This window comes from Musca domestica, unplaced genomic scaffold (assembly GCF_030504385.1).
Source record: "Musca domestica strain aabys unplaced genomic scaffold, Musca_domestica.polishedcontigs.V.1.1 85, whole genome shotgun sequence".
Lineage (NCBI taxonomy): Eukaryota > Metazoa > Arthropoda > Insecta > Diptera > Muscidae > Musca > Musca domestica.
Genome location: NW_026712418.1, coordinates 2,037,775 through 2,063,904, shown reverse-complemented (window position 1 = coordinate 2,063,904; position 26,130 = coordinate 2,037,775). Strand labels below are relative to the sequence as shown.

Here is a 26,130-nt window from a genome sequence, read left to right as displayed (position 1 = left end):
CTGCGACGTGGGTTTCGATCAAGTCGCTTCTTTACTTTTCGAACCATTTCTACTTATGTTGCCGTTTTCTTCCGTCCACTTCCTTGACGTCGGGCTACGCTACCAGTATCACGGTAACGAGTGATGTTACGAGACACAAAAGATTTATTCACATTTAAATGCTGCAGTGCTGTAACGATAGCCATATATAAAGAAATCTCACTATCACGCTTGAATTCCATCACGAATAACTTTTTTTCTGGAAAACTCTCACCAAAATGCTTTTGTACGCTTGTAAACAATATAATGAGATGTCACTGGAATAATTTTAACAGCTGTCGGACGAGTATGACAGCAGTCTAATGTTGATTGCGGTATTTTCATTTCACCCTGTACAATTGGACTTTCCATTAATAATTTTTGTTATAAATTAAATTATTAGTTTTGTAGTTTTTCTTAAAAATGTTATAGGAGTAGCCCCTCAAAAATTTCTTATAGCGTAAGTATTGTTGGTATTCCCTCTGAACGAAATACCAGAAATATCTATAGTCTGCGACGAATTTTTCGCTGTGTTACAAGTGAAATACTAAAATTGATGTATGAAAACACTTAATTAGCATCACTGTTTATGTTTTTCAATTACATACAGCTCTCTTTGTTTTTGCTCTCTTTGCCTTTGACTCTGTATGGTACAGGGCTGCCAATTTTGCCGATTACTTGGCATTTTGATGATTTTTTTTATTCTAAAAATAGAAAATGCAAATTTCTTCCTCAGAAATGACAATATTTTAACAATCGACACAAATTGTCACATATTTTATTTTAATACGACATCAAACATTGCTAAAGTTAAATTAAGAAAATCTAAACGAAACAAATAAAATTTACCTGTTTTCTTACGTATATTCTCCACGTTATCGATAGCACAAACTAATTATTTAATTATTTATTTATTTAATTAATGGAGTTTCTTTAAAGCAATTTTAAGAACAGGATGTTATAAGATATAATATCAATTTATTCATGAACACCAACAATTGTTTAGACTATTGGTCTGATCTAGAACTGCATGAATGTAGAAGTTTTTATTACGATAACCGATTTTCCCCTTTATGATATCGAAGAAAATTGCAAAACTAGTGGATTTTTGCAGGTACTGGAAAAGAGCATATGATTAAGTAAACTTAGCTTTATGGTCAAAAAATAGTATTTTAAGTAGTAGTATTTTATTTATTTATATAAATGTAATGAAGAAGAGAAATAATGTTTTAATTTATATTATAAACTAAAGGACAATCTTTAGAATTCGATTTTAGGGAGTTAAACTTTAAACATTTTGCAGAAATTTCTGAAAGTGATTAAATAAATTTAAAAGGGTTTTAAAAAATTGAAATAAAACGCAGGAATTTTTGGCATTCCTAATGTGTAAAGAATTTTTACTTAGGAAAACCTTAACAAAATTTAAGATTAGAAGCTCTCTTGAGAATTTTAAATATTACCTGAAATTAAATTACTCGAATTGTTTTAATGTCAAAATTGACAATTAGTTAAAAGTAGAGTTCCCAGTAGTTGTTATATTTGGCTCTATACGACAACGTGTACCTGCATAGTCAACTTTTGTTATAAGTCATTACACTATTTAAATGCGAATCTTGAAAAAATCGGTGAATAATGCGCTATAATCATCAAAATACCGAATATTCTGAGGTACGATTATATGGTGGCTATATGAAGACCTTGACCTGCACAGACAATTTTCTGTCGTAGGCTGTAGTATCCATTACAAACTTCAAATACCAAATTTGAAACAATTCCGGTGAATAATGTCGCTAAAATTATCAAAATACCAAAAATAGGGAAGTACCATTATATGAGAGCTATACGAAAACGTGGACCTGTACAGATAATTTTCTGTCTTAGGCTGTAGTATCCATTACAAACTTCAAATACCAAATTTGAAACAATTCCGGTGAATAATGTAGCCAGAATGCTCAAAATGCCGAATATCGGGAGGTGGCGTTATATGGGGGCTATACGAAGAACCGGATCTGCACAGACAATTTTCTGTCATAGACTGTAGTATCCATAACGAACTACAAATACAAAATTTGAAACATTTCCGCTGAATAAAGTGGCTTAAATTACCAAAATACCGAAAATACGGAGTTACCATTATATGGGGGCTATACCAAAACGTGGACTACATGGCCCATTTCCAATACCAAAAGTCCTGCAGACATAATATCCATTTGAGTAAGATTTTAAAAACCTGCTTCATTTCGTTCGGAAGCTAGAGTGATTTCCACTGACGGACAGACGGCATCGACATAGAATTTTATGCTGATCAAGAATATATATACTTTTTGGGGTCTAACATGTATATTTCGAGGTTTAACAAACGGAATGACAATCTTAATATACCCTCCATGCTATGGTGGAGGGTATAAAAATAACCACATGCAGACTTTACAATCTGATAAAACACGAGCCTGTTTGTAGCCTTATACCACGCAGTGCTGTGCGTGCAGCATTAATCTTCCATGTCCTTGTTCATTTAGATGAAACAAAAAATGTGTTTAAAATTGCAAATGCCGATTTTCTTTTTCTGAAAATTTAAAAATTTCTCTTCAAATGTTGTTGGCAGCCCTGTCAGTATCATTCTTATCAGAATTAACGAGTAATAAAAAAAATATGGAAAACAGAGCATACTTTTAGGCTGTTGGATTTCTTTTTTAATTCTACTAAAATCTTTTCCATCGCATTTCCATGCCATTGGAGAAGTCCTAACATTTGCACTTGTTTTTGTTGTTGTTGTTGCCCACAATTTTTAACTTTTATTATTGTAGTTATTGTTTTATTTTATGCTGGTTCAATTTCAATTTTAAGACATGACGTCAGATTTTCTGCACCTCAATGTGTCAGTTGTCATTGTGCAAATGTTGTGGGACAAAGAGAGAGGGGAGCAGAGTGTAGGGATAATATACCACCAATAACCTAACATCAGCCAAATGTTAGCAAAACATTGATATTTTCAATTCGTTTTCAGGCTTTTTCCTATTCTTCTGCTGGGGACATTTGAGTACTTTTCTCTCTTCACAAAGGCTAGTTACAATCACATCCACTAAAAAAAATTGAAAAATTAAAGCATGTACAATATTTTGGAAATATATAAAACTTTACCACACGAGGTGCCGTTATGAATTTTAGTATTTACAAAATTAGATTCAATTGTTTTTTGGTATTCCATAGTTGTTTTTATGTGACGTCAGTCCCTTTTTATACTATTTCTGGTAATTCTCACGTGTCTCCTCTTGGGATATTTTCTTTAAATATGATTAGCCAATGTGTAATACATTTTTTTATTTCATCGCCTCTATTCTCTTTTTATATTTTTTTTATTAATTTGCTATTAAAATTAAGTGTTTGTTTGTTGGCTGGCTGGCTGATTGGTTAAGCACAAAACATTCATTTTCTCAGGTACACACACTTGTACTCACTCTCCCCCATCTTTTGACAGCCTCATCACTCTCGCTCGCTCTCTTTCTCTTTATGTTATTACTCAACCCCACACAGGCGAGATTCTCTTCTCTACTACAACACGCATTCATACACGCGACTCTTCTTTTTTTTTGTGTATTTTCAGTTCTTTTTGCTATTTTGCAAAAAAAAAAACTACGAGAAACAAGAAATAGAATCAAAAGAAGCGAAGCTATGTTGTAATTGTTGTAAAATATTAAATTAAAACAAGGTCATTTGTTTATTAGTTTCTTCGTTTTCGTCTCCCGTCTTTTTTTTTTTTGTTGGTTCGCTGGTTTTGGGCATTGCCTCCTCTTGTCGCTGTTCTCCTTCTTATTTTCCTTCTTGTGATTCCTGTTCTTCTCCTGCTGCTGCCTGTGCTGCCACCATTTATTTTAAGACATTACAATTCAATGTGTGTTGTGTGTGGTGACCATTGATTTTTTTGGCTGCCAAGTTTTTTTCTTTTTTTCAATTTTTCCATCATTTTTGTTTCTTTTGTGGCTTTAATGTTTTGTTATTTCTTTCTTCTTCCTTCTCCCATATATTTTTTTGGTAATAAATGACCATTTTTATTAGGTATTGTGAATAGTGTGTTAGTATTTTGGTAAGAAAACATGACATCAGGTTCACACTTAATGGAATCCATAAAATTTTGGTTTAAATTAAAAAAAAATATAATGACTAAAGTCTCAAAATTCATTTAGATTGCCAAGAGAGATTATGACATGGGAAATCATGTGAATCTTGCACTCAAAGCTGAGGAGTCTTTCAAATGTCTCACATCCAATTTTCGCGGTTTAGAGGAGTGCTAAATTTCATATTTCAATATAAAGGGTAATTTTTTAAGAGCTATAGAGCAATTTTATAAAATATAAACATGGACGGACGATGTTCGTAAAATCGTAAGACCATTCATGGTTAAATTATAGACCAAATTGAAGATGTTTGACAGTGAAATAAAACACGAAGCTGTTAAAACCAGTGTTGCCAACAAGCATCGTTTGTAAAAATAGCTGAAGTTACAGCAACGAGATTTTGATAGAAATCCAGTGACAGACAAAGAGAATGTGAAGCTAAAACAAGTTAAGTATCAATTGATTTTGCCGACAGATGTATACCCTCAGCCAATATTTGATTATTTAAATATATATTTTGACTTCTGTTATGATTATTCAAAATGTTGACCCTCTATGGAGTAGGTGCCGAAGGAATCGGACAATATTATTATTTCGTCTTCTTTAAGCGGTTTGTTTTTCAAAATCATGAACCCTATGTGGGCCAAGTAGCAAAAGAAATGGTCCGATCTATACCATCTTTATAACATATCTTGTATTGATGGAAATATTGAAATGTACCAAGCCTGGAATGAAATCGGATGTTAGTTTCGCGTTATATGAGCTTCATCGATATTCAAAATTTTGAGACTTTGTGGGGAGGTACCAGAAGTAGAGGATCGATATATCCCATCTTTACAACAGATCTTTTGTTAGTGGAAATAATGGAATGTGTGAAATATAAAGAGAACCTGATGCTTATTTTGAATTTTATAATCGTTTTGGTTATTCAAAACTTTGACCCTTTGTGGGACAGGTACTAGAAAAATTGGTCCGATCTCTATCATATTTATAACAGATCTTGTGTTGATAGAAATATTGTGATGTACACCAAGTCTGAATGGAAACGGATGTTAATTTCGCATTATTTTACCTTCATGGATACTCAAAATTTTGACCCTTTGTGGGAGAGGTATATGAAGGAGTCGACCGATTTTCACACAAGCCCTTGGGTTATTAAAAATATTGTGATGTGTGTAATTTGAAGACAATCAGACACTTGCATCACATTTTATAAATGTTATTACTATTCAAAACTTTGACCCTTTGTGGGAGAGGTACCAGAAGGAATGGCCCGATCTCTACCGTTTCTTATAACAGATCCTGCGTTGATTGAAATATTCAGATATGCGAAGTTTAAATGGTATCGGATCTTAATTTCGCATTATATGACCTTCATGGATATTCAAATTTTTGACCCTTTGTTGGGGAGGTACCAAAAGGAGTGGACCTATATATTCCATCGTTACACCAGACTTTGTGTTCATAAAAATATTGTCATGTGTGCAGTTTGAAGACAATCGGACTCTTACATCACATCTTATAAGAGTTATAATTATTCAAAATTTTGACCGTTTGTGGGGGAGGTACTTGATGGGGTGGACCGATATTCGCAAATATTCGTATTTGCAAAGTTGGCGCAAAATCGGATTATCGTTTCACTTTCTGTGCAGAAAATATATTTTTTGAAAAATTCGACCTTTCGTGGAGGTGGTACCAGAAGGAATGAACCAAAATAGTCCATCGTAACAGCAGATCTTGGGTTAATAAAAATATTGGGATGTGTGAAATTTGAAGGCAATCGGACTCTTACATCACATTTTATAAGAGTTGTAATTATTAAAAATTTTGATCCTTTGTGGAAGAGGTACTTGATGGAGTGAACCTATATTGTCCATTTTCGCACCAGACCTAGCACTGCTGGAAACATTAGGATTTGCAAAGTTAGAGCAAAATCGGATTATCCTTTCTCTTTCTGTGCAAAAAATATATTTTTTGAAAATTAAATTTGACTGTCCCGAATGCCAGTACCGCCCTCGGATTCTACCTCTCGTTTCCTTTCCATGCCCCTAGCTCTAGCTCCGGTTTCTTTAGCCAATGGTGGAGGGTATTAGAAGTTCTGCCCGGTATAACTTATCGTCTTTTCACTTGTTTAATATATTCCTATAAAGGCCAATGGTAAACTAGTTAATTGCTAACTACAGGCATACATATGTTAGACATCCCCCTTTCCTCCATCAACCTCTCCATATTGGCACCTGAAGAAGATGACGATGATGATGTAGAATAAAATTGAAAATGGTGTTAATTTATATTTTTGTATCGTATCGTATATTTTTAGTAACATCAATGAATTGAAATAAACAAAACAGCATGATTCCCAAGCAGCAGCGGCAATACCCACCCACCAACCAACTATCACCATCGGCTGGCTGGCTGGCTGACTGGGTGGCTGGCTACCTTCTATTTATTGTCCATTGGTGTTGGATCGATGTTTTTTTATAACGTTTCTTTCTTTGTTGATTTGCAGTTTCCAATTTAGTTTCTTATCTGTTTAGGTCATTGTTAGTGTTGTTGTTGTTGGTGTTGTGTTTTTTTATTTGGGCCTGAGCTGATTGATATCTTATAAGAATATGCTGGATTATTTATTTTTTTCCCTCTACCCAAACTCGGCAGAGCACTGTGATAAAGATATCCAAGTTCGTAGACGTTAGATGGGGTCATCTAAATATCATCCAGTGTGAATCCAGGATAAAACAACCATTGACGGTCAAAAGCTCTATAGATATTAGGTATTTACGACTTATGGTTCTATAAAAGAACAAGTAAAAAAAGCTATAAGTTTGGCCGGGACGAACTTTTAATACCCTCCACCATTTGGAACAAACTTGACAATTTTCAAAAAAAAATAAAATCCGTTAAAAATTCTGTTCAAATCTTAAAAATACCGAATGTAGCCGTTATTTTAGGGTCTATATGACAACGTGGACCTGCATAGGCAATTTTTGTCATAAGCCATTAGAATATTTAAATGCGAATCTTGAAAAATAAAATTCGGTAAATAATGTAGCTAAAATCATCAAAAATACCGAATATTGGGAGGTACCATTATATGGTGGCTATACCAAAACGTGGATCTGTAGGCTGTAGTATCCATTACGAACTTCAAATACCAAATTTGAAACAATTCCGGTTAATAATGCCGCTTAAATCAGCAATATACCGAATATCGGGAGGTACCGTTATATGGGAGCATTACGAAGGCATGGATCTGCACGGACAATTTTTTGTCATAGGCTATAGTATCCATTACGAACTTCAAAAACCAAATTTGAAAGAATTCCGATGAATAATGTCACTAAAATCAGCATAATACCGAAAATCGGGAAGTACCCTTATATGGAGGCTATGCGAAAACGTGGACCTGCACGGACAATTTTCTGTCATAGGCTGTAGTATCTATTACGAACTTCATATACCAAATTTGAAACAATTCCGGTGAATAATGTCGCTAAAATTAGCAAAATACCGAATATCGGGAGATACCGGTAATACGAAAACGTCGACCTGCCCAGACAATTTTCTGTCATTGGCTGTAGTATCCACTACGAACTTCAAATACCAAATTTGCAACAGTTCCGGTGAATAATGTCGCTAAAATCCTCAAAATACCGAATATCGGGAGGTACCGTTATATGGGGACCATACGAAGACGTGGACCTGCACAGACAATTTTCTGTCATAGCCTGCAGTATCCATTACGAACTTCAAATATCAAATTTGAATTAGGTTCACAAGATATGACTGGTATCAAAATTGACTTTGGGTTGGGGAAAATCGAAAATCGACTTCTTGTCTGATCTCCTACCCACCTTAATATACATTTTATGTAAAAGAAGTACATATATTACACTTGCTTTGTAGTTTTATTCTGATGGGGGGCTGTCAATAAAGTTATTGGTTTTAATTAGTTCTCGATATACATACAATAATGAACGGAAGGCAACAAAGAAGAAGAAGAAGACGAAAAACACCCGATTTCTTTGCAATTTTAAACGAAAGAGTTCATTTTATTATTATTTCTTCTTTTGTTTTACCTTTCTTCGTCTTCGTCCGATGACATCTAAGATTTAAAATAGATTATTCAGTAGCTAGGCATGACTTAGTTCTTTGTTATTTTGTAACCTACTTCAAATACATACCCTTTTGATAGTTGAATGTAATTCTTATATTTTTTTTTATCCAATTAAGCATAAGCTGACATATGTCAAATTTTACAAAAGTTAAACATATGGCTTGGATGTGTGAACGAGCTTTTTTATACCCTACACCACAAGGTGGTAAGGATATTATGTCTTTGTGCATTTGATTGTAACATGGAGAAGGAAGCGAGATAGACTCATAGTTACTTTAGAGGATCTCCACAGAATCACTTTCTGAGTCGATTTATGTATGACAGTCCGTCTGTCCGCTCGTCCATCTGTCCATGTATTTTTGTGAACAAAATGCAGGTCGCATCTATTATTCGATGGAGAAAATTTTCCCATATATATCTTCAACCGATTTCGGGTTAATTGTGCACCAAATGTCCAATATCAGTCCAAATTACCTGAATTTCGGCACAACCGACCGAATTCAATTGAGCAGCAAGTACATCGAATTCGGAGAAAATCGGTTCAGATATAGCTATAGCTCCCATATATAGGTTTCATCCGATTTGGTGTTTAGGTCCCTCACATTCGTAATATTCACTCCACAAGAATAATATTTGGTACCAGATATCAGATACAACCCAGAAATACCTCTGTCAAATTTTATCAAGATCGGTTCAGATTTTGAATATAGCTCTCATATATATCCTTAACCTGATTTCAGGTTTATTGTGCAAATAATGGCTAATATCAGCCAAAATGGAGTGAATTTCGGAACGTACATTTCCATTTTGTGGAACTCGGTTCCGATATTGATTTTTTTAAATATAATCCTTCACTCACTTCACTCTATAGCAATGTATATTAAATGTGTCCGTCAAATTTAGTGAAAATCGATTCAGAATTGGATATGCCTCTCAAATATTAGTTACCTATGAAACCATACTATAACTGATCTAAAGCCAAATAAATTCTTTTGTTACGGGAGCTCTTCTAAAATGTGCATAGCGGTGTAGGATAACATATAGTCGTAACATATAGTTAAGTCTACATTTTGCATATGAAAACTATATGGCGCCCTATTGTTATTTTTTACACAATCTACATAATTTCAGCTTTTCTATTTTGTTAAAAATCAAAAACCCGATGGCTCCTACTTTGCTTAAATACAGTGGGTTCCTGGGCTAAGGCGATATCAATTCTGGACTTCTCGAATTGCTGCAAATTTATTTGTATTTAATGTTTTAAAATTATTTCATGCAAATGTTGGTCCATCAGCATACCCTTTGGCATACCCTTCTCAAGATTCCGGTCGGATTAAATAAGGAATTAATGCTTTAATGTTGCTGGGGCCATTTCCCAACTTTACTAAGGTTGACCACCACGGATGCACAATTCCTGCCCAACCTTTCTGCCATCGACGACTTCCCTTTGCAACGATTTCAACTTGCAACTGGTTATAGCAGACTTTTTTCTCTGTTGTTTATAAGCAACTAAAAAATCTTACCCGCGATTCACCAACGAACACTGCATTTCTCTAATTTAGGGTAATTGGTATTTTTCCAATGGTTTGTTATCCTTGCTCCACGAGCAATATTCTCCAACATATGAATGGCGCGGGCAATATTTTACATCAACAGCATAATTTAGCTCCAATAATTATTCGCACCCTCTCCTCGATTATTACTCCAATTCCCTTTATTTTACTATGGCTCCACTTGCTCAAGTATATGCTCCAAATAAAATATCAAATTATATTTATTGTTACAATAACGTATTTATTAAAATTCCAATGAACTTCTACTTTTGGTTGCAAAAATGGAATGACAAAATTACAATTGAGTTCTTCTATGCCAAACAGCACCTTTTCTCTTGCACTGATACTCCTTCTAATTACAATACTGGTTTTTAATCTCAATTTGTATTTCTATTAAAGTTTATGACTCTCTTTCTCTCTGTTATGGGAGTGTTGTTGTTCTCGCTCTATTCATATTTATGCTAGAGACAACGGTATTCCTAAGCAATACTGGATTCTCTACAATTGGCAAGAGAAAGAGAGCACGAAAGGGGGAAGAATAACAAGGAACAGTGTTTATGTGGTGTATGTTCAGATAAAGCTACAGTGATGCTACTGTAGCGTTTCCCACATAAACAAATTTTGTCCAACAATGTGTTATTTGAAGCACGCTTGTCTGTATGGGCGCGAGACAAAAGGCGTTAAATCTCACGATCGCCGATCGCCGTTGTTCATCCAGCATATTAGGTATATTTGGTAAGATTGGCGACCAACCGCAAAATTACAGATATAGATAATCTAATAGTTTATGTCATCTTAATAAGGATTTAATACACCCCACATTAACAGAACATCTATATATATATATATATATATATATATATATATATATATATATATATATATATATATATATATATACAAATTTGAATATCCTCATGTTTATATTTTTTCTTTTACAAATATGGTAGTTTACGTGAGTAACTAAAGGCTGAGATAACGCTCAAAGATTGCATACAACCTTCGAGCATATCTAATCTATTAAAAATCTGTGTTTTTATATTCTATCTAAACTAGATATGTTTCATAACTCTATTTGAAACTTGACATCCAGTGAGATATTAATGCAGCGATATAATGTGATGTTAGTCATGACATGAACTATCTGTGACAGGAATATCTACATTTTTCTTAAAATTATATAAATAAGGTGAAATAATAAGATAAATAAAGATAACATATTATCTTTTGTGCAAGGTTGTGTGATTTCGTTCTATCTGCAGTGCTCACGTTTTTCACGGAGATCAAATGGAGATCTGTAAAACCCTGAAACGTCTGAGAACACTTCAAGTGTCTAGAACGGTTCCCTTGATCTGTTTGATAACAAATATCAAACAGAATTTACGGTTTGAGTTTTTAACAGTTCAAATTAATTGCTCTTTTCAAATTATTTTCCATTTTTTTCCAAAAATATCCAACCTTTCGGTTTTACAAATGAACTTCGCGCAACGGAGCAACGTTAGCGTAAGCAGGGACAAAGTATACGCATGGACCCGAGATAAATTGAGAACATTTTGAATATAGCCTTCATCATTAATTTTACGGAATTCTATGAGTTATAGATCTATGGTTTCAGTGGCCTTTGAATGATGTATATGGCGCCCAATGTAGGGCTACATAAGTATTTACAAATCCATTATTCAAATTTGTCTTACATTGATTTCTAAAGGTATGGAGGGCATATTGATTTCCATAGTATGGAGGGCATATTAAGTTTGTCATTCCGTTTGTAACAATTCGAAATATTCATTTTAGACCCCACAAAGTATATTTATATTCTTGATCAGCATTTTAAATTCGTAATGAATATTACAGCCCAAGACAGAAAATATTTTGTGCAGGTCCCCGGCTTCGTATAGCCCCCAAGTAACGACATCTCTCGATATTCGGTATTTTGACGATTTTAGCGACATTATTCACCGGAATTGTTTCAAATTTGGTATTTCAAGTTCGTAATGGAAACTGCAGTCTATGACAAAAAATTGCGTATGCAGGGACCCCTCTTCCTATAGCCCCCATATAACAGTACCTTCCGATATTCGGTATTTTGATGATTCTATCGACTTTATTCACCGGAATTGTTTCAAATTTCGCATTTGGAGTTCGTAATGCATATTACAGTCTATGACAGAAAAGGACCACGAAAAAAAATGTCGGAAATACCATCAAATTGTAGAATAAGTTTAGATTTGTCCGAATTGGTCACCTTTTGCACGAATTATGGCCTTCAAACGGCCAATGAAACCGTCACACGTTGCCCGATTGTTGCTCTGCGCTATTTTGGCCCATTCCCGGCGAGGCGCTTGCTTGAGGTGATCGACACTTTGGTATTTTTTAGTGCCAACCTTGCTTTTTAAAATTCTCCAGACACAATAGTCCAACGGATTGGTATCCGGACATTTTGGTGGTCATTGTGAGCTGGAAATAAAGCGAGAAACCTCATTTTGTAACCATTCCTGGGTAGCGCGTGCTGAGTTCGATGGTGCTGAGTCCTGTTGGAATGTCCAAGGTCTGCGGCCATAATGTTTTCGTGCCCAAGGCTTTAATACACCCTCCAGAATATTTTCGCGATAATATTCGGCATTTATTCTGATCGATTAATAATTCTGTCGATTAATACGAGTGGAGAGGGACCATCGGCTGTTGGTTGGTGACCCACACCATCACCATGGCCGGCGCTTGATTTCTGGTGGCCAACCGATGGTGCACATTTTCAGCTGACCTCTTTGGCAAGAACACACGATCATTTTGTTTGTTTACAAACTGGTGGACAACGAATGTTTTCTCATCGGAGAAAACCAAATTCGGCAGTTCACCACTCGGCCAAGCGTAGCAACTCTTTATCACTTTTGATTCTATTTTATTTCTGTTGCGGTGTAAGTTTTTGCACTTTTTGGAATTTCAATGGCTTTACACCGAGCTCATTTTTTTAAATTTTTGCCGAATGGAAGATTGCGATATGTTCAGCTCACTAGCCATTTTTCGGGCACTATTACGCGAGTTTCGATCAAGTCACTTCTTTACTTTTCGAACTATTTCTGCTGATATTGCTGTTTTCTTCCGTCCACTTCCTTGAGGTCGGGTTACGCTACCAGTATCACGCTAACGAGCGATGGTACGAGACACAAAAGATTTATTCACATTTAAATACTGGATTGCTCTAACGATAGCCACTTGTAGTTTTCCAGCCAAATATAAAGAAATCACACTATCACAATTGAATTCCATCACGAACAACGTTTTTTTTTGGAAAATTCTCACCAAAATGCTTTTGTACGCTTGTAAAAAATGTAATGAGCTGTCGCTGAAATAATTTTAACAGCTGTCGGACGAGTGGCATAGAAATGACAGCAGTCTGAAGTTGGTTGCAGTTTTTCCATCTCACCCTGTATAACGGCTATATTGCGTATTTTTCGATTTTAACAGAATTTGTAGCGGATTTTGTTGTTGCAAAATGGTCAGGCTTTATCCCTTTATTATTGTTTTTATAAAGACAACGTTTGTTTATTAGTGGAGAACGATGGTAATGTTTACCAGGGGGTAAGGCAAGGAATACCTAGGGTTCGGAAAGAGCCACCAATCCTCATCAGTTCCCTTGTTTTTTGTCTGGGATATTCTTCCCAGAAGTTATTTTAAAAATAACTTCTATGACAAAAAACATTTTTTACCCAAGTGACGAGATCGTAAGCTCAATGGAAGAGGAACCAAAGAATTAAATAAAACTAAAATTCTTTTGGAAAGTCTTCTAAATCTTACAACCGCACTTATAAACATTTACATTTTCTCCACTTGTTATGCTTTCGTTCAACCTGAACGAAGTAGCATAACCAAGTAAGTTGGTTTTGTCTGTTACAACAAAAACCCCTTCGCCGACCGTTCTATTAACGGATTTTATTTTTCGTTTTTTTTTTTTAATGTTCAAATTCGTTCCAAATGTCGGAGGGTATGGAAAGTTCGTTATGGAAACTTACTGCTTTTTTACTTGTTTCTTTTCTAATCTTCTCTACATATATTTTCCATTCCTCTTTCACTCCCGAATACTCATCACTTTTAAATACTTTTCAACACAGACCTTATATTTCATTCGCGTCCTCTATATATTTAGTGAGTTCGATTTAAAATGAATACCAACTAAATGGCTTCATTTCTTTATTAATAGTTTCGAATTAAAAATTAATTATTAAATACATATGCGGGTTCATATCTGTATATAAAATGCTATTGTTGATCCTTCAATGGAAGCTAATTTAAAAAAAATAAATATAAATTAATTAATGTTCTTTCTGCCAAATAATGGTAAACTAATTTATAACAAAATGTTCCGCACATTGATCAAATTGTGCCATTAGCAATTGATATCTTCAACAAATTTCAATGCGAATGATTGTTTTAATCAAAACACATGTACATAGAATTTATTTCAAGAGTATATTTCGATATTAGTTTTTTTTTTGTTAAACAATTTCATTCAATCGGTTATTGTTTTGAATACTCTATGCTCTGGTGTAGTTGTTGTGGCTTTTCTTCTCGCCATTGACTTTCCACTTTCGTGCAGCCAATGACGCGCGGATTTCGTAAACTATGTAAACAAAAAAAAAAACAATGATAACAAAAACAACAAAGGAGGGGGAAAACAATTCACGAAATTCTTGAAAAACATCATCACACGACCAACCGACATTATAAAATATATATGTGTTAATACTTAGGTATATATATATTTGTTTTTGGCATATCGTTGCTGGCCCGCTCAGACAGATTTGCAAAAAAAAAACAAAATAGAAACGGCTGTTTAACACGATGATGGGTGGTCTTGTTGTTGCTGGCGTTTTTTGCAATCATGCATTCTTTTCTTTTTCGCTTCTCAAAGGAGAACGACCATCCCCCCGCCAAACAAAAAATTTGGCATTAATTGTTAACATCTGACCCTGCATGAGGTAATGTGACGTAAGACAAATAAGAAATTAAACAATGCCTTGATCAAGAGCAGTTTTCTTTGTGATAAATGTGTCTTTGCGGGTAGAGAAAGAGTGTCGAGAATAATAGGTCGGTCTATCTGTCTGATAATGAATGTCACTGGATGTTGTTTGTTTACACAAAAGTTCATTTAGACAAGATCCAATTCGGAGAGAAATTTTGACAGTTTTACTTGATTTACTGAAGAAATGTACCCATTAACATTAGATTTGTGTTCCAGAACATGCAATGTAATATAATGCCATTTGCCAAAATTCAAAAAATGAAAATCAGATATTTATTGTCAAATGTGTACAAATGAACTCTTAAGGGTTTAAGATTTTTAGAAAACATAATAATCTTGGCTTCATTCTAACGGCCCACTTCAAAAATAGCATCAAAAAAGAGAAAATGTAGTTAGTTGCTTTTTTCAGTGGGATCAGTGAAAAAGTGGAGTAAAAATAGAACTGTATTACAAAATTAAATACATTTTAAAACGACAAATCTTGGCATTATTATTGAAAAGCAAGGTATTGATTTGTTTATAGTGCAGTAATTTGTGTGTTTATTATATGTGTATAATATAGAAGATGTGAGTGTTCTAAGTTGCCATTAAGATTAATTTTGAAATTAAATTGGATTTCAGTTAAAGGTTTAATAGTTTTCCTCCCTGAATCCTCCAATGTATTTTTTTTCACGCCATTAGTAATGGCCCTAAGATTCTAAAAATGCTAATTTAACTTTCAGATTTTGTCAGATTTGTACGTTATGCCCAATATACTGAAGTGACTTCTCTGCAATTTTGTCAGTTCTATGGTGCTAGTGACATAGAATATGTTTTGTTGTTTGGGATTAATAAGGATGCAATTGAGGGGTGTTCAATAATGTTGCAAGCATTGTCTTCTGGGTATAATATTAATGTCGAACAATTTAAGGCCTTTGCACTGGAAACTGCTAAAGAGTTAATAAAATTATACCCATGGCACTATCTTCCACCCACAGTTCATAAAATTTTTATACATGCATCCGACATTATAAATTTGTCATTATATCGATTAGATAATTTTAGGAGGAGGCCGTGGAGTCTAGAAACAAAGATATAACAAAGTTTCGACTAAATCATACCCGAAAAACTCTCGTGTTTCAACAAACACAGATCTTATTAACTGTCTTCTTCTGAGCTCTGACCCTTTTATAACGGGACAGTGAACGTTAGCAAACAATAACCAGTAAAGAAAGTCTTAAAGTCGGGCGGGGCCGACTTCATGATACCCTGCAGCGCTTTGCATATTTAGTAGAGCGTCACATACCAACCAAATAAAGGTTTTAATGGGGTATTTGTGAGAATTAAATCATACCAACTATGATTATACAGTGGTTTCTATTTACCTGCATCAACATTAGCTGCGCATTGGCCTTTGCAGACCAAAAAACTTTTTTTATGCCATTTTTTTCTGAATCCCTTTATTTGAATTGTATTTAAGAGTCCAATCGATGGCTGCACATTGGACATTCCTGCCTCGAAAATTTGGTATTTTTTTTTAATTTGGTTACAAAAGTTGTATTTATCTGCACAAGAAAATTTTTTGCAAACTCAAAAAAGACACTAGAAACTACCACTTCGTTTTTGTTTTTGTATTCGCAAAAACAATAACAACACAAGAAAAGAGCATGCATTAAAAACACATTCTCGCTTCCTCTCCCACACTAAAAGATGGTTATGCTGGATAAAACACCACTGATGCTCAAATACATATGTTGTGAATTTGTCTCTCTGAGTTTGTCTATCCCTTGCTTACAGTGTGACCGCTGGAAATTTTCAAAAAGTATCACAAAAAGTATCATTTCTTAAAAAAAGTGGCACACATCACTTTAAATGGTGGCACAGAAAGTGACACAATTTATTTCACATTTTATTTAAAACAAGTAAAAAAGTTGTAAGTTCGGCCGGGCCGAACTTTGAATACCCTCCACCATGTGGTAAAAATTTGGCAATTTTCACAAAAAAAAAAAAAAAAATAAAATCGGGTAAAAATTCTGTCAAAATCTTAAAAATACTGAATGTAGCCGTATATTAGGGTCTATACGATGACGTGGACCTGCATAGGCAAATTTTGTCATAAACTATTATAATATTTAAATGCGAAAAAAATCTGTTTATAATGTAGCTAAAATAAATAAAATAGCGAATATAGGGAGGTGCATTGGGGTTATAAAACGTGGACCTGCACAGACAATTTTCCGGCATAGGCTGTAGTATCCATTACGAAGTTCAAATACAGAATTCGAAATAATTCCCGTAAATAATGTCGCAAAAATCATCAAAATACCGAATATCGGGGTACCGATATATAGGGGCTATAAGAAGAAGTAAACCTACACAGACAATCTCCTGTCATATGCTTTAGTATCTATCGAACTTCAAATACTAAAATCATCCAAATGCCGAATATCGGGGGCACCTTTATATGGGGGCTATACGAAGATAAAGACCAGCACTTACTTCATTTCGTTCGGAAGCTAGAGTGATTTCCACAGACGGACAGACATTGATAAATCGACGAAGAATTTTATGCAGAGCAAGAATATATATACTTTGTGGGGTGTAAAATGTATATTTCGAGGTGTTACAAACGGAATGACAAACTTAATATACCCTTCCTACTATGGTGGAGGGTATAAAAAAGGTGGCACAATGTATAAAAAAGTGGCACAAAAATTCAAAAAAGTGGCTCATTTAGGATCAAAATAAAAAAGTGGCACAAAGGTATCAAAGCCCAAAAAAAGTGGCAAAATTGATACTTTAGTGGCACAACGGTCACGCTGCTTGCTTAACTACTTTTGATGAGTTAAAAGAGAACACTCTTTTGTTTGAAGTTTCGATGACGCTGATGGTGAGCATTGCTTGCCTAGACAATTCATGAGAAAACTTACTTTGTTGTTGAATAAAGTGGTGTTTTAATTAAAGATACCTGCACTTTTTGTGCACGTAAGTAAAATTAAAGATACCTGCTTCATTGTGCAGATAAATGCAATGAAGCTACCTGCATTTTGGGCATTGCTGCACAAGATGTCGTGCAATTTTTGATTGTGCAGGTAAGCAAAAAATACTGTAGTAAGAATTAAAAGTCCAAAGGAACTAATATATGGGAGGAATATCCCCCCCAAATCGATTCCAACTAAATTTGTCGAGGCATTTGCGCCTTTTCAATTCGGACTTGTATTATCTATTTGGTGCACAATTAACTTGAAATTGGATAGATATATGTGAGAGCTATATCTAAATTTGATTTGGGCTAATATTACACGTTAGGTGCACAATAAAAGGCAAATCGGACGAAGATATATATTTGAGCCATATCCAAATATTTACAGATCTCGATAAAATTTAAAAAGGGTATTTCTGAGTTATATTTGATATATGTCCTGCGGATGACAAAAATAACAAATCGGATGAACAATATATATGGGAGCTATATCTATATCTGAACTGATTTCGTTCAAATTTTGCATACTTATTTTCAGGTCCAATCTGGTCGTACGTATATTCCATACTATTTGGGCTGATATTACAAGTTTGGTGCACAATATAAGGCAAATTGGATGAATTGAATGGATGGGAGCTATACCTAAATTTTGACCAAATATCTCCAATTTCAATAGGGCCTTAAGTCAAACAAATTATTTGTGCAAAATTTAACTTTGATTTAATTTTACATTAAATTGGTATTTTACATTTTGTTTACAAAAAATAATCAAATTTGGACTTGATTTGTATAAAAAATGCTTCTATTTTTGGAAGTACCTTTACAGGGGGACTCTACCTGAAGGCGGGCCGTTCCAAATAATTTTCAGTAAAATTATTTTTTAACTCCTTAGAATGTAAAATGTCAAATAACATTACAATCTGGTTTAGAAATGTGACAAGAATTGGGCAAATAACCCTTATTCGGGAGGTACGTTGTAAGGGGACCATGCCAAAACATGCATCGACCATATCCATTTTGTCACATTTTTTATTTTTATCCCATCAAGGTACCATAACCAAAGATTCATATTGATATCTGCACTGAAAGTATTATTGGCCGCTGTTCCCACACGACCTCGACCACTGTGCATTGGTACCATTTTTTTGAACGCCGTTCCCTTGAGTCTCTATTAGACGGAATGTTTGTATACCCCATATCATGTTTTTCCCTACACCCAGTGGTAAGGTTAGCATGTCTTAGTGCATTTTTTTCTAACATGGAGAGGGAAGCGAGGTAGACCCATAGTTACTTTTGAGGATCTTCATAGAATCACTTTCTGAGTCGATTTATGCAAGTCAGTCAGTCCGTCCGTCGTTCATCCGTCTGTTCATGTATTCTTGTGAACAAAAAGCAGGTCGCATTTATTATCCGATTGAGATGAAATTTCCCAAATAATATTTGTTTGGCCCAAGGACGAACTCGGCTACGATATATATTTTTTAATATAGTCCTTGAAAATATATCATGCACTCTATGGCAATGTAATTTGGTATAAAAGATAAAAATTTAGTGAAAATTGATTCAGAACTGGTTATGTCTCCCATATATTAGTTGCCTCTGAAATCAAGCTATAACTGCTCTAAAGCCAAAGGTTGAGATATGATCTACTTCAAATAAATTCTTTTGTTATGGGAGCTCTATTAAGTATGTATGGTGGTGTAGGGTATCATATAGTCGGCCCCGTCCGATTTTTGACTTTTCCTTATTGGTTTAAATTATACATTTGGCAATATCTTTTTGTCAAAATTTATATACATAAATCCGTTGTATATGCGCAGATGGGGAATCTCTTAAGAATGAAGTTAAATTTGACATGGCAATTTACCGAAAATCCAGGGCTGAATATTATTTGAAATTAGGTTAAGCTGAATTAATTGTATTATTAAAATAAACTCAGATCTTGAAAATTCACGCGGAAATTCTCTCTGTCTACTTTTTGCGATATAAATAATACGAGCTCTCTGAAAAAAGCCAAATACTGCGGAAAAGTAACCATAACATGGTAGAAGAATACAGGTAGTTGCATCGACACAGCTACTAGGACAATAAACTGTCGCACCAATTTTGGAATTGAAAATTGTGAATAAAGAAATATTGAAATTTTGTAAAAATTCTTGGAAATGTATGTCATAACAACCTACTATTGGCATCGCATAAGAAAACCTATAAAAATCTACTTATTTTTGATAAAACACTTTAAAAATTTTGACATTTCAATGTTTCCAAGCGTTGATGGATCTACCTGTATTCTTGTACCATGATACATACTCAATAACAATAAGACGTTAAGTGTGTTTACATACCCACTCATCGTTTATTTGGCATGCCAATTAAAAGCCGATACTGTAAATATTGTATTATCTTCATACTGTCTCTGCCCGCTATGTACGCCCTGCACAAATTATGCCCGGCTCATCCATAAGCATTTTAAACAATTTTAGCAAATCATTGTTAATACTCCATTAAATGTTCAATATATATTTTAAGACATTGTCTGCGTATTGTACGCTATGTAAACAATTCCTGATTTCACGTACTGTTTACATAGAAAACCGTTAATTTTAATATGACACGCCTCTTATCATGATCGCTAGAGGTTGACTTGTGTTGTTAGTTTTTTTTTTTTGTTACTTTGAAAATATCTGCAAAATAGTTGCTTTATCATTAATTGTTCGCATTTTTGTTGATAAGAAGTTATTTGAATTTTTGTTACATACACAAATACATATGTTTTTAAGTCTGTATGTAGCGTTTATATGTATAGGCTGATCACATTCCCTGTTGTTATGGAGAGAAGTCAAATGTTATCTTTAATATTTAAGAAGACCACAGTGTTGCATTGAAATTAAGTATTCGATTATTTTGTTGCATTGAAATGAAGTATTCGATTATTTTGTGTGATATATTGAACCTAATTGTCAAATGTTAAGGTTTTGCATAATTCCTTAGGATTTCCTTAGGATGGTGACCTTTCTACGGGGGCTATACGAAGACGGGTAATTTTTGGTAATAGACTGTAGCACCCATTAAATCCTCAAATACGAATTTTAAAACAATTCCGGCGAATGATGTTGCTAAATCATCAAAATACTTTTATGAGGCCTGTATGAAGACGCGGAACTTCATACGAAATTTTTTGCCATAGGCCGTACTACCCGTTTCGAACTTAGAATACGAAATTTGAAACAATTCCGGCGAATGATGTTGCTGAAATCATCAAAATACCTAATATCGGAAGGTACCGTTATATGGGGGCTATACGAAAACGTGGACCGTGGAAACATGGCCTCTTAACGAACTTAACCTGCCTACTGTCAAAATACATATCTGTGCAAAATTTTAGCGATCTATCTCAATTCGTTCGAAAGATAGCGTGATTACAGCAGACAGACGGACATCGCACAATTGTCTTAGAATTTTACGATGATCCAGAATATATATACTTTGTAGGGTCTATCATGAAGCTAATATACCCTGCATATAATGGTGAAGGGTATAAACATTTTTAATTTGACTAAATTGATCGATAGTGTGTACTTCACTTTGACTTATTAATGCAAAATATCGACCAATGTATTTATCGACAAAAATCGATTTGTGTTTCCCCATTCATATTCGATTCAGTCTCCCAGCAAAGATCTTTGAGCAAAATATTTTGTTAAATCCATGGTGGAATTAAAGTCATGCAATCATATGTTTAAAACATCTCTTTGTCAATTTGTGTATTTCAGATAAGTATATCCATCTCCACATTTCTGTAATTTACCTGGTCAAATTTAACTTCATTAAAAAAGGATTCCCATCTCTGGTTTGTGTACAGGGTGACATCAAAAAACTGCAACAAAGTAAAACGCCATAGTTTTTACATTTTTTAATTTAATTAAATGAAAACAAAAAATGTCGGAAATAACATCAAATTTTAGAATAAGTTTAGATTTGTTTGAATTGGTCACCTTCGGCAAGAATTATGGCCTTCAAACGGCCAATGAAACCGTAATACGCTGCCCGAATGTTGCTCTGTGGTATTTTGTTCCATTCCAGGCGAACCGCTTGCTTGAGGTGATTGACACTTTGATATTTTTTGGTGCCAAACTTGCTTTCCAAAATACTCCAGACACAATAGTCCAACGGATTGGTGTCCGGAGATTTTGGTGGCCATTGTGAGCTGCAAATGAAGCCGGGAACTTCATTTTGTAACCATTCTTGTGTGGCGCGTGCTAAGTGCGATGGTGCTGAGTCCTATTGGAATGTCCAAGGTCTGCGGCCAAAGGGCTTTAATACACCCTGCAGAATATTTTCGCTATAATATTCGGCATTCATTCTGATGCAACGGTCGAATAATACAAGCGAAGAGCGACCATCGGCTATCCATCACCATGGCCGGCGCTTGAGTTCTAGTGGCTAACCGAGATGCAAATTTTCAGCTGACCTCTTTGGCAAGTAAACACGATCATTTCGTTTGTTTACAAACTGCTGGACAACGAATGTTTTCTCATCGGAGAAAACCAAATTCGGCAGTTCACCACTTTCGGCCAAGCGAAGCAAATCTTTAGCTCTTTTGAGTCTATATTCTTTCTGTTGCGGTGTAAGTTCTTGCACTTTTTGGAATATCAATGGCATTACCCCGAGCTCATTTTTTCAAATTTGTCCAATGGAATATTCCGATATATGTTCAGTTCACGAGCCATTTTTCGGCTACTGCGACGCGGGTTTCGATCAAGTCGCTCCTTTAATTTTCGAACCATTTCTGCTGATGTTGCTATTTTCTTCCGTCCACTTCCTTGACGTCGGGCTACGCTACCAGTATCAGGATAACAAGCGATGGTACGAGACACAAAAGATTTATTCACATTTAAATGCTGGAGTGCTCTAACGATAGCCACTTGTGGTTTTCCAGCAAATATAAAGAAATCACACTATCACACTTGAATTCCAACACGAATAACTTTTTTTCTCTAAAATTATCACCAAAATGCTTTTGTACGCTTGTAAACAATATAATGAGCTGTCACTGGAATAATTTTAACAGCCGTCGGACGAGTGGCTTAGAAATGGCAGCACTCTGAAGTTTGTGGCAGTTTTTTCACCTCACCCTGTATGTTTGGCAGCTATAGCTATATCTGAACCGATTTTCTCCAAATTTGATTCACTTGCTTCTAGACTTAATTCAGTCGGATATGCCAAAATTCAGGTCATTTGGACTGAAATTGGTCATTTGGTGCACAATTAACCCGAAATCGTTTGAATATATACATATATATGGGAACCGATCAAATCTGAACCGATCTTGATAAAATTTGGTAGAGGTATTTCTGGGCTATATCTGGTACCATATACCATTCTTATGGAATGCATACTACGAATGTGGGGGGCTTCAAACAGCAAATCGGATGAAACATATATATGAGAGCTATAGCTATATCTGAACCGATTTTCACAAAATTTGAGGTACTTTTTTGAATAATGTGCCAAAATGCCGGTCATTTGGACTGATATTGGCTATCTTGTGCACAATGAACCCGAAATCGGTTGATGATATATATGGGAGCTATATCTAAATCTGATGCGATTATCATCAATTTCAATATGGGCCAAACAAATATTGTTTGGTAAATTTCATCTCAATCGGATAATAAATGCGACCTGCATTTTGTTTACAAGAATACATGGACAGACGAATGGACAGACAGACGGACTGACGTGCATAAATCGGCTCAGAAAGTGATTCTATGAAGATCCACGTTTCTTTCTTCATTTTACAAATAAATACACAAAGACCACTATGGCATGTTCTTATATTTTTCCTTTATAGTTCACTTTTGTTATCCCTTACTTTAAGAAAAGTGAAGTATAAAGTTCTCATTATTACATCTTTCCTTTAAAATATATGCATTTTTTACAGACATATGGCAAGCTTTTTTAAAAGTAACTGGTATTCACTGCATTTTTTCACGATGGGATCTTCATTTACTTCATGTAATTAATTTCGTGAAATAAATTTATAATTCAGTTGTTCAATATAAAATAAACGATTTGCATTATCCATTTTTTTATTTAAATAAATTTCGCTGTTATTGCCACATTATCAATAAAAAATATGGCAGCATGAATTCAGTAAACTCTACGTTAAAAGATAAAGGGAAGATGGTATGACCTTTTGCTTATCGGGCATTTCATACCTAAATAAAACTTGTAATAACGAAAAACGATTTATGAGTCCGACATCATATATCTATCGGCAAGATGTAATAACTGGCATATGTGGTGTAGGTTATAAAAATAATTGGTTATTCGATTATTTTTGTGCCTATTTTGAGTAATGATGATCTTGGCATCACTAATAAAATTTCTGATTTCTTATGGGCTCTCACTTATCTTTGCTCTCTCTCTCTTCGCCTCTTGTCTTTAGCACAAAATTTTACTTGTGTGTTGACTGCTGCTGTTATCTTATTTTGGTGTTATTTGCTCAATGCTGCTGATAACGTCATCAACGTATTATTGTTGCCGCATTTATCACGTTGTTTACGTTATAACGTTTTTTTTCTGCGAGCGAACTCTCTACATTGCTGACAATCTTATCTCGAAAAGCCCGCACACACACACACACACACACCCGCCTGCAATTTTGTCGACACAACAGCAACGTCGTTGACGACGGCGACGCTGATGATGATGTTATGTTAATGTATTAAATATTTCTCATGCGCTCATTTCAGTTTTTGCTTTCTACGCGTATACAACACTTGTCGTGTCGCGTTGTGTTGTGTTCTGTTTTTTGAGTTTTTTACGGTACGTCGAAGAGTACACCATTTACTCAGAGTCGTTGTTGGTTGTTTTGTTGGCATTGTGAATACGAATCCGAATACGAAAAATGACAAGCCAGATGCGCGCGAGTACCAAATTCTTGTTTTGATACAACACTAATGTTATGATTTTTGTGCTCTATGTGTGGCAAACAAAAACACCCAGTGTTGTCAAATTAAGAGCGTGGAACGCTTTTTCAGTTTTTGATTTGCATCCACTACTGACAAACGAACGTGCGGAAATCGTTGTGAAGGAAACAATTCAATTATTGCATTGGGAGAAGATCCGAGTTGTAAACGTCTCTCCCTTCTTTGTTTACATTTTCTTTTGGTTTTATTTAATTTTGTTGTCGGTTTTTCTCATCGTCTTTGTCTTTCAAATTTGGAATTAGAAAACCCTGTTTTGATTTCGTTTTTTTTCACATTCTTTCGTAAGTTTGTACAATTTTCGCATTCGGATTCGTATCGTAAATTGTTGTACGATCGATCGCCCCCGTCCATACGTTCCGTGTTCGGTATTTGTGAAGTTCTTGATTAGTTTTGTTGTTGTTCATTTTCCGCCCATATACATATATATTTTGTTGTGGTTGTTGTTTGAAAAGCAAAAACAAAAGAAAAAAAAAACGAATACCTATATAAAGTGTTTCTAATTTGGATTCTTTGCCGATGGTGTGAAAAAATATTATTGAGTACGTAAAACAAAATAAAAAAAATATAAATAAAATAAAATTCTATAGAATAAGCAAAAATCTACAAAAATTCTTTTGTAAGATGTTTAGCGTGTGTTCATGTGTGTGTGTATGTGTGTTGCTGAGTATTACATACATATATAATAAGAATCTAAATCTCTTTTGATTTTTCACAAATATGTACATATGCCCATTGTACGTTCGTGCGTGTGTGTGCCCAAGTATGTTAATACGTCAATTGTCGTCTGGGTTTGCCAGACATGTTCAAAATACAAATAAAATACACTGAGTCTTATAAGATCGTTCTGTGATTTCCTATGGCTCATCACCTCCACCAACCAACCAACATTCTTTTTTTCAAATGATGTGAAGTGAAATTGCAAAAACGTGTTGTATTTATTTCTTACGTCATTGGTGGCATACAGGCATATAGTGAGCGCATTGACTTGATTTCTCTGTTGTAAACTTACGTTTGTCAAGTGTCAACGTTGTTGTGTGTTTAAATCGTGTTTTATTTTCTATTCAATAGTAGCTATTTATATACACACAAATGTACATACATAAAGATCTACTCATACGTAGGCATTTAAATTCGATTGTGTGTTGTATATTTAATTCTCCCACTTGTTTTTTGTTGTTGTTGTTTTTGTACGGCATTTTTTGCCATTGCAGCGCGTACGTCTACGTTATACGCTTGGGAGACTGTGATTCATGATTTTTAAAGTTGGTATTGAAAAAATACATTGACAAAACATAAATTGTTAGAGAGATAGGTTTGAAAATTCCAATTCAGAATGAAGCGGAATTAGAAATG

At 34.6% G+C, this 26,130-nt stretch overlaps 1 protein-coding gene across 7 annotated transcripts in view; it reads left to right on the top strand.

Moving 5' to 3' along the window:
- LOC101893684 (neuroplastin) overlaps positions 1-26,130 on the top strand; it is an 82,929-nt gene that overhangs the window by 6,625 nt on the left and 50,174 nt on the right. The window contains exon 1 of one of the 7 annotated variants that reach the window (XM_020035189.2): positions 24,506-24,613. The exons of 3 other annotated variants lie outside the window; for them this stretch is intronic. The gene's annotated coding sequence lies outside the window, so the exon portion shown is untranslated. Of the gene's footprint in view, positions 1-24,505; positions 24,614-24,761; positions 25,059-25,158; positions 25,317-26,130 lie in introns of those variants that run through there. 3 more of the 7 variants (XM_020035190.2, XM_059131376.1, XM_059131373.1) reach the window with 3 other exon arrangements.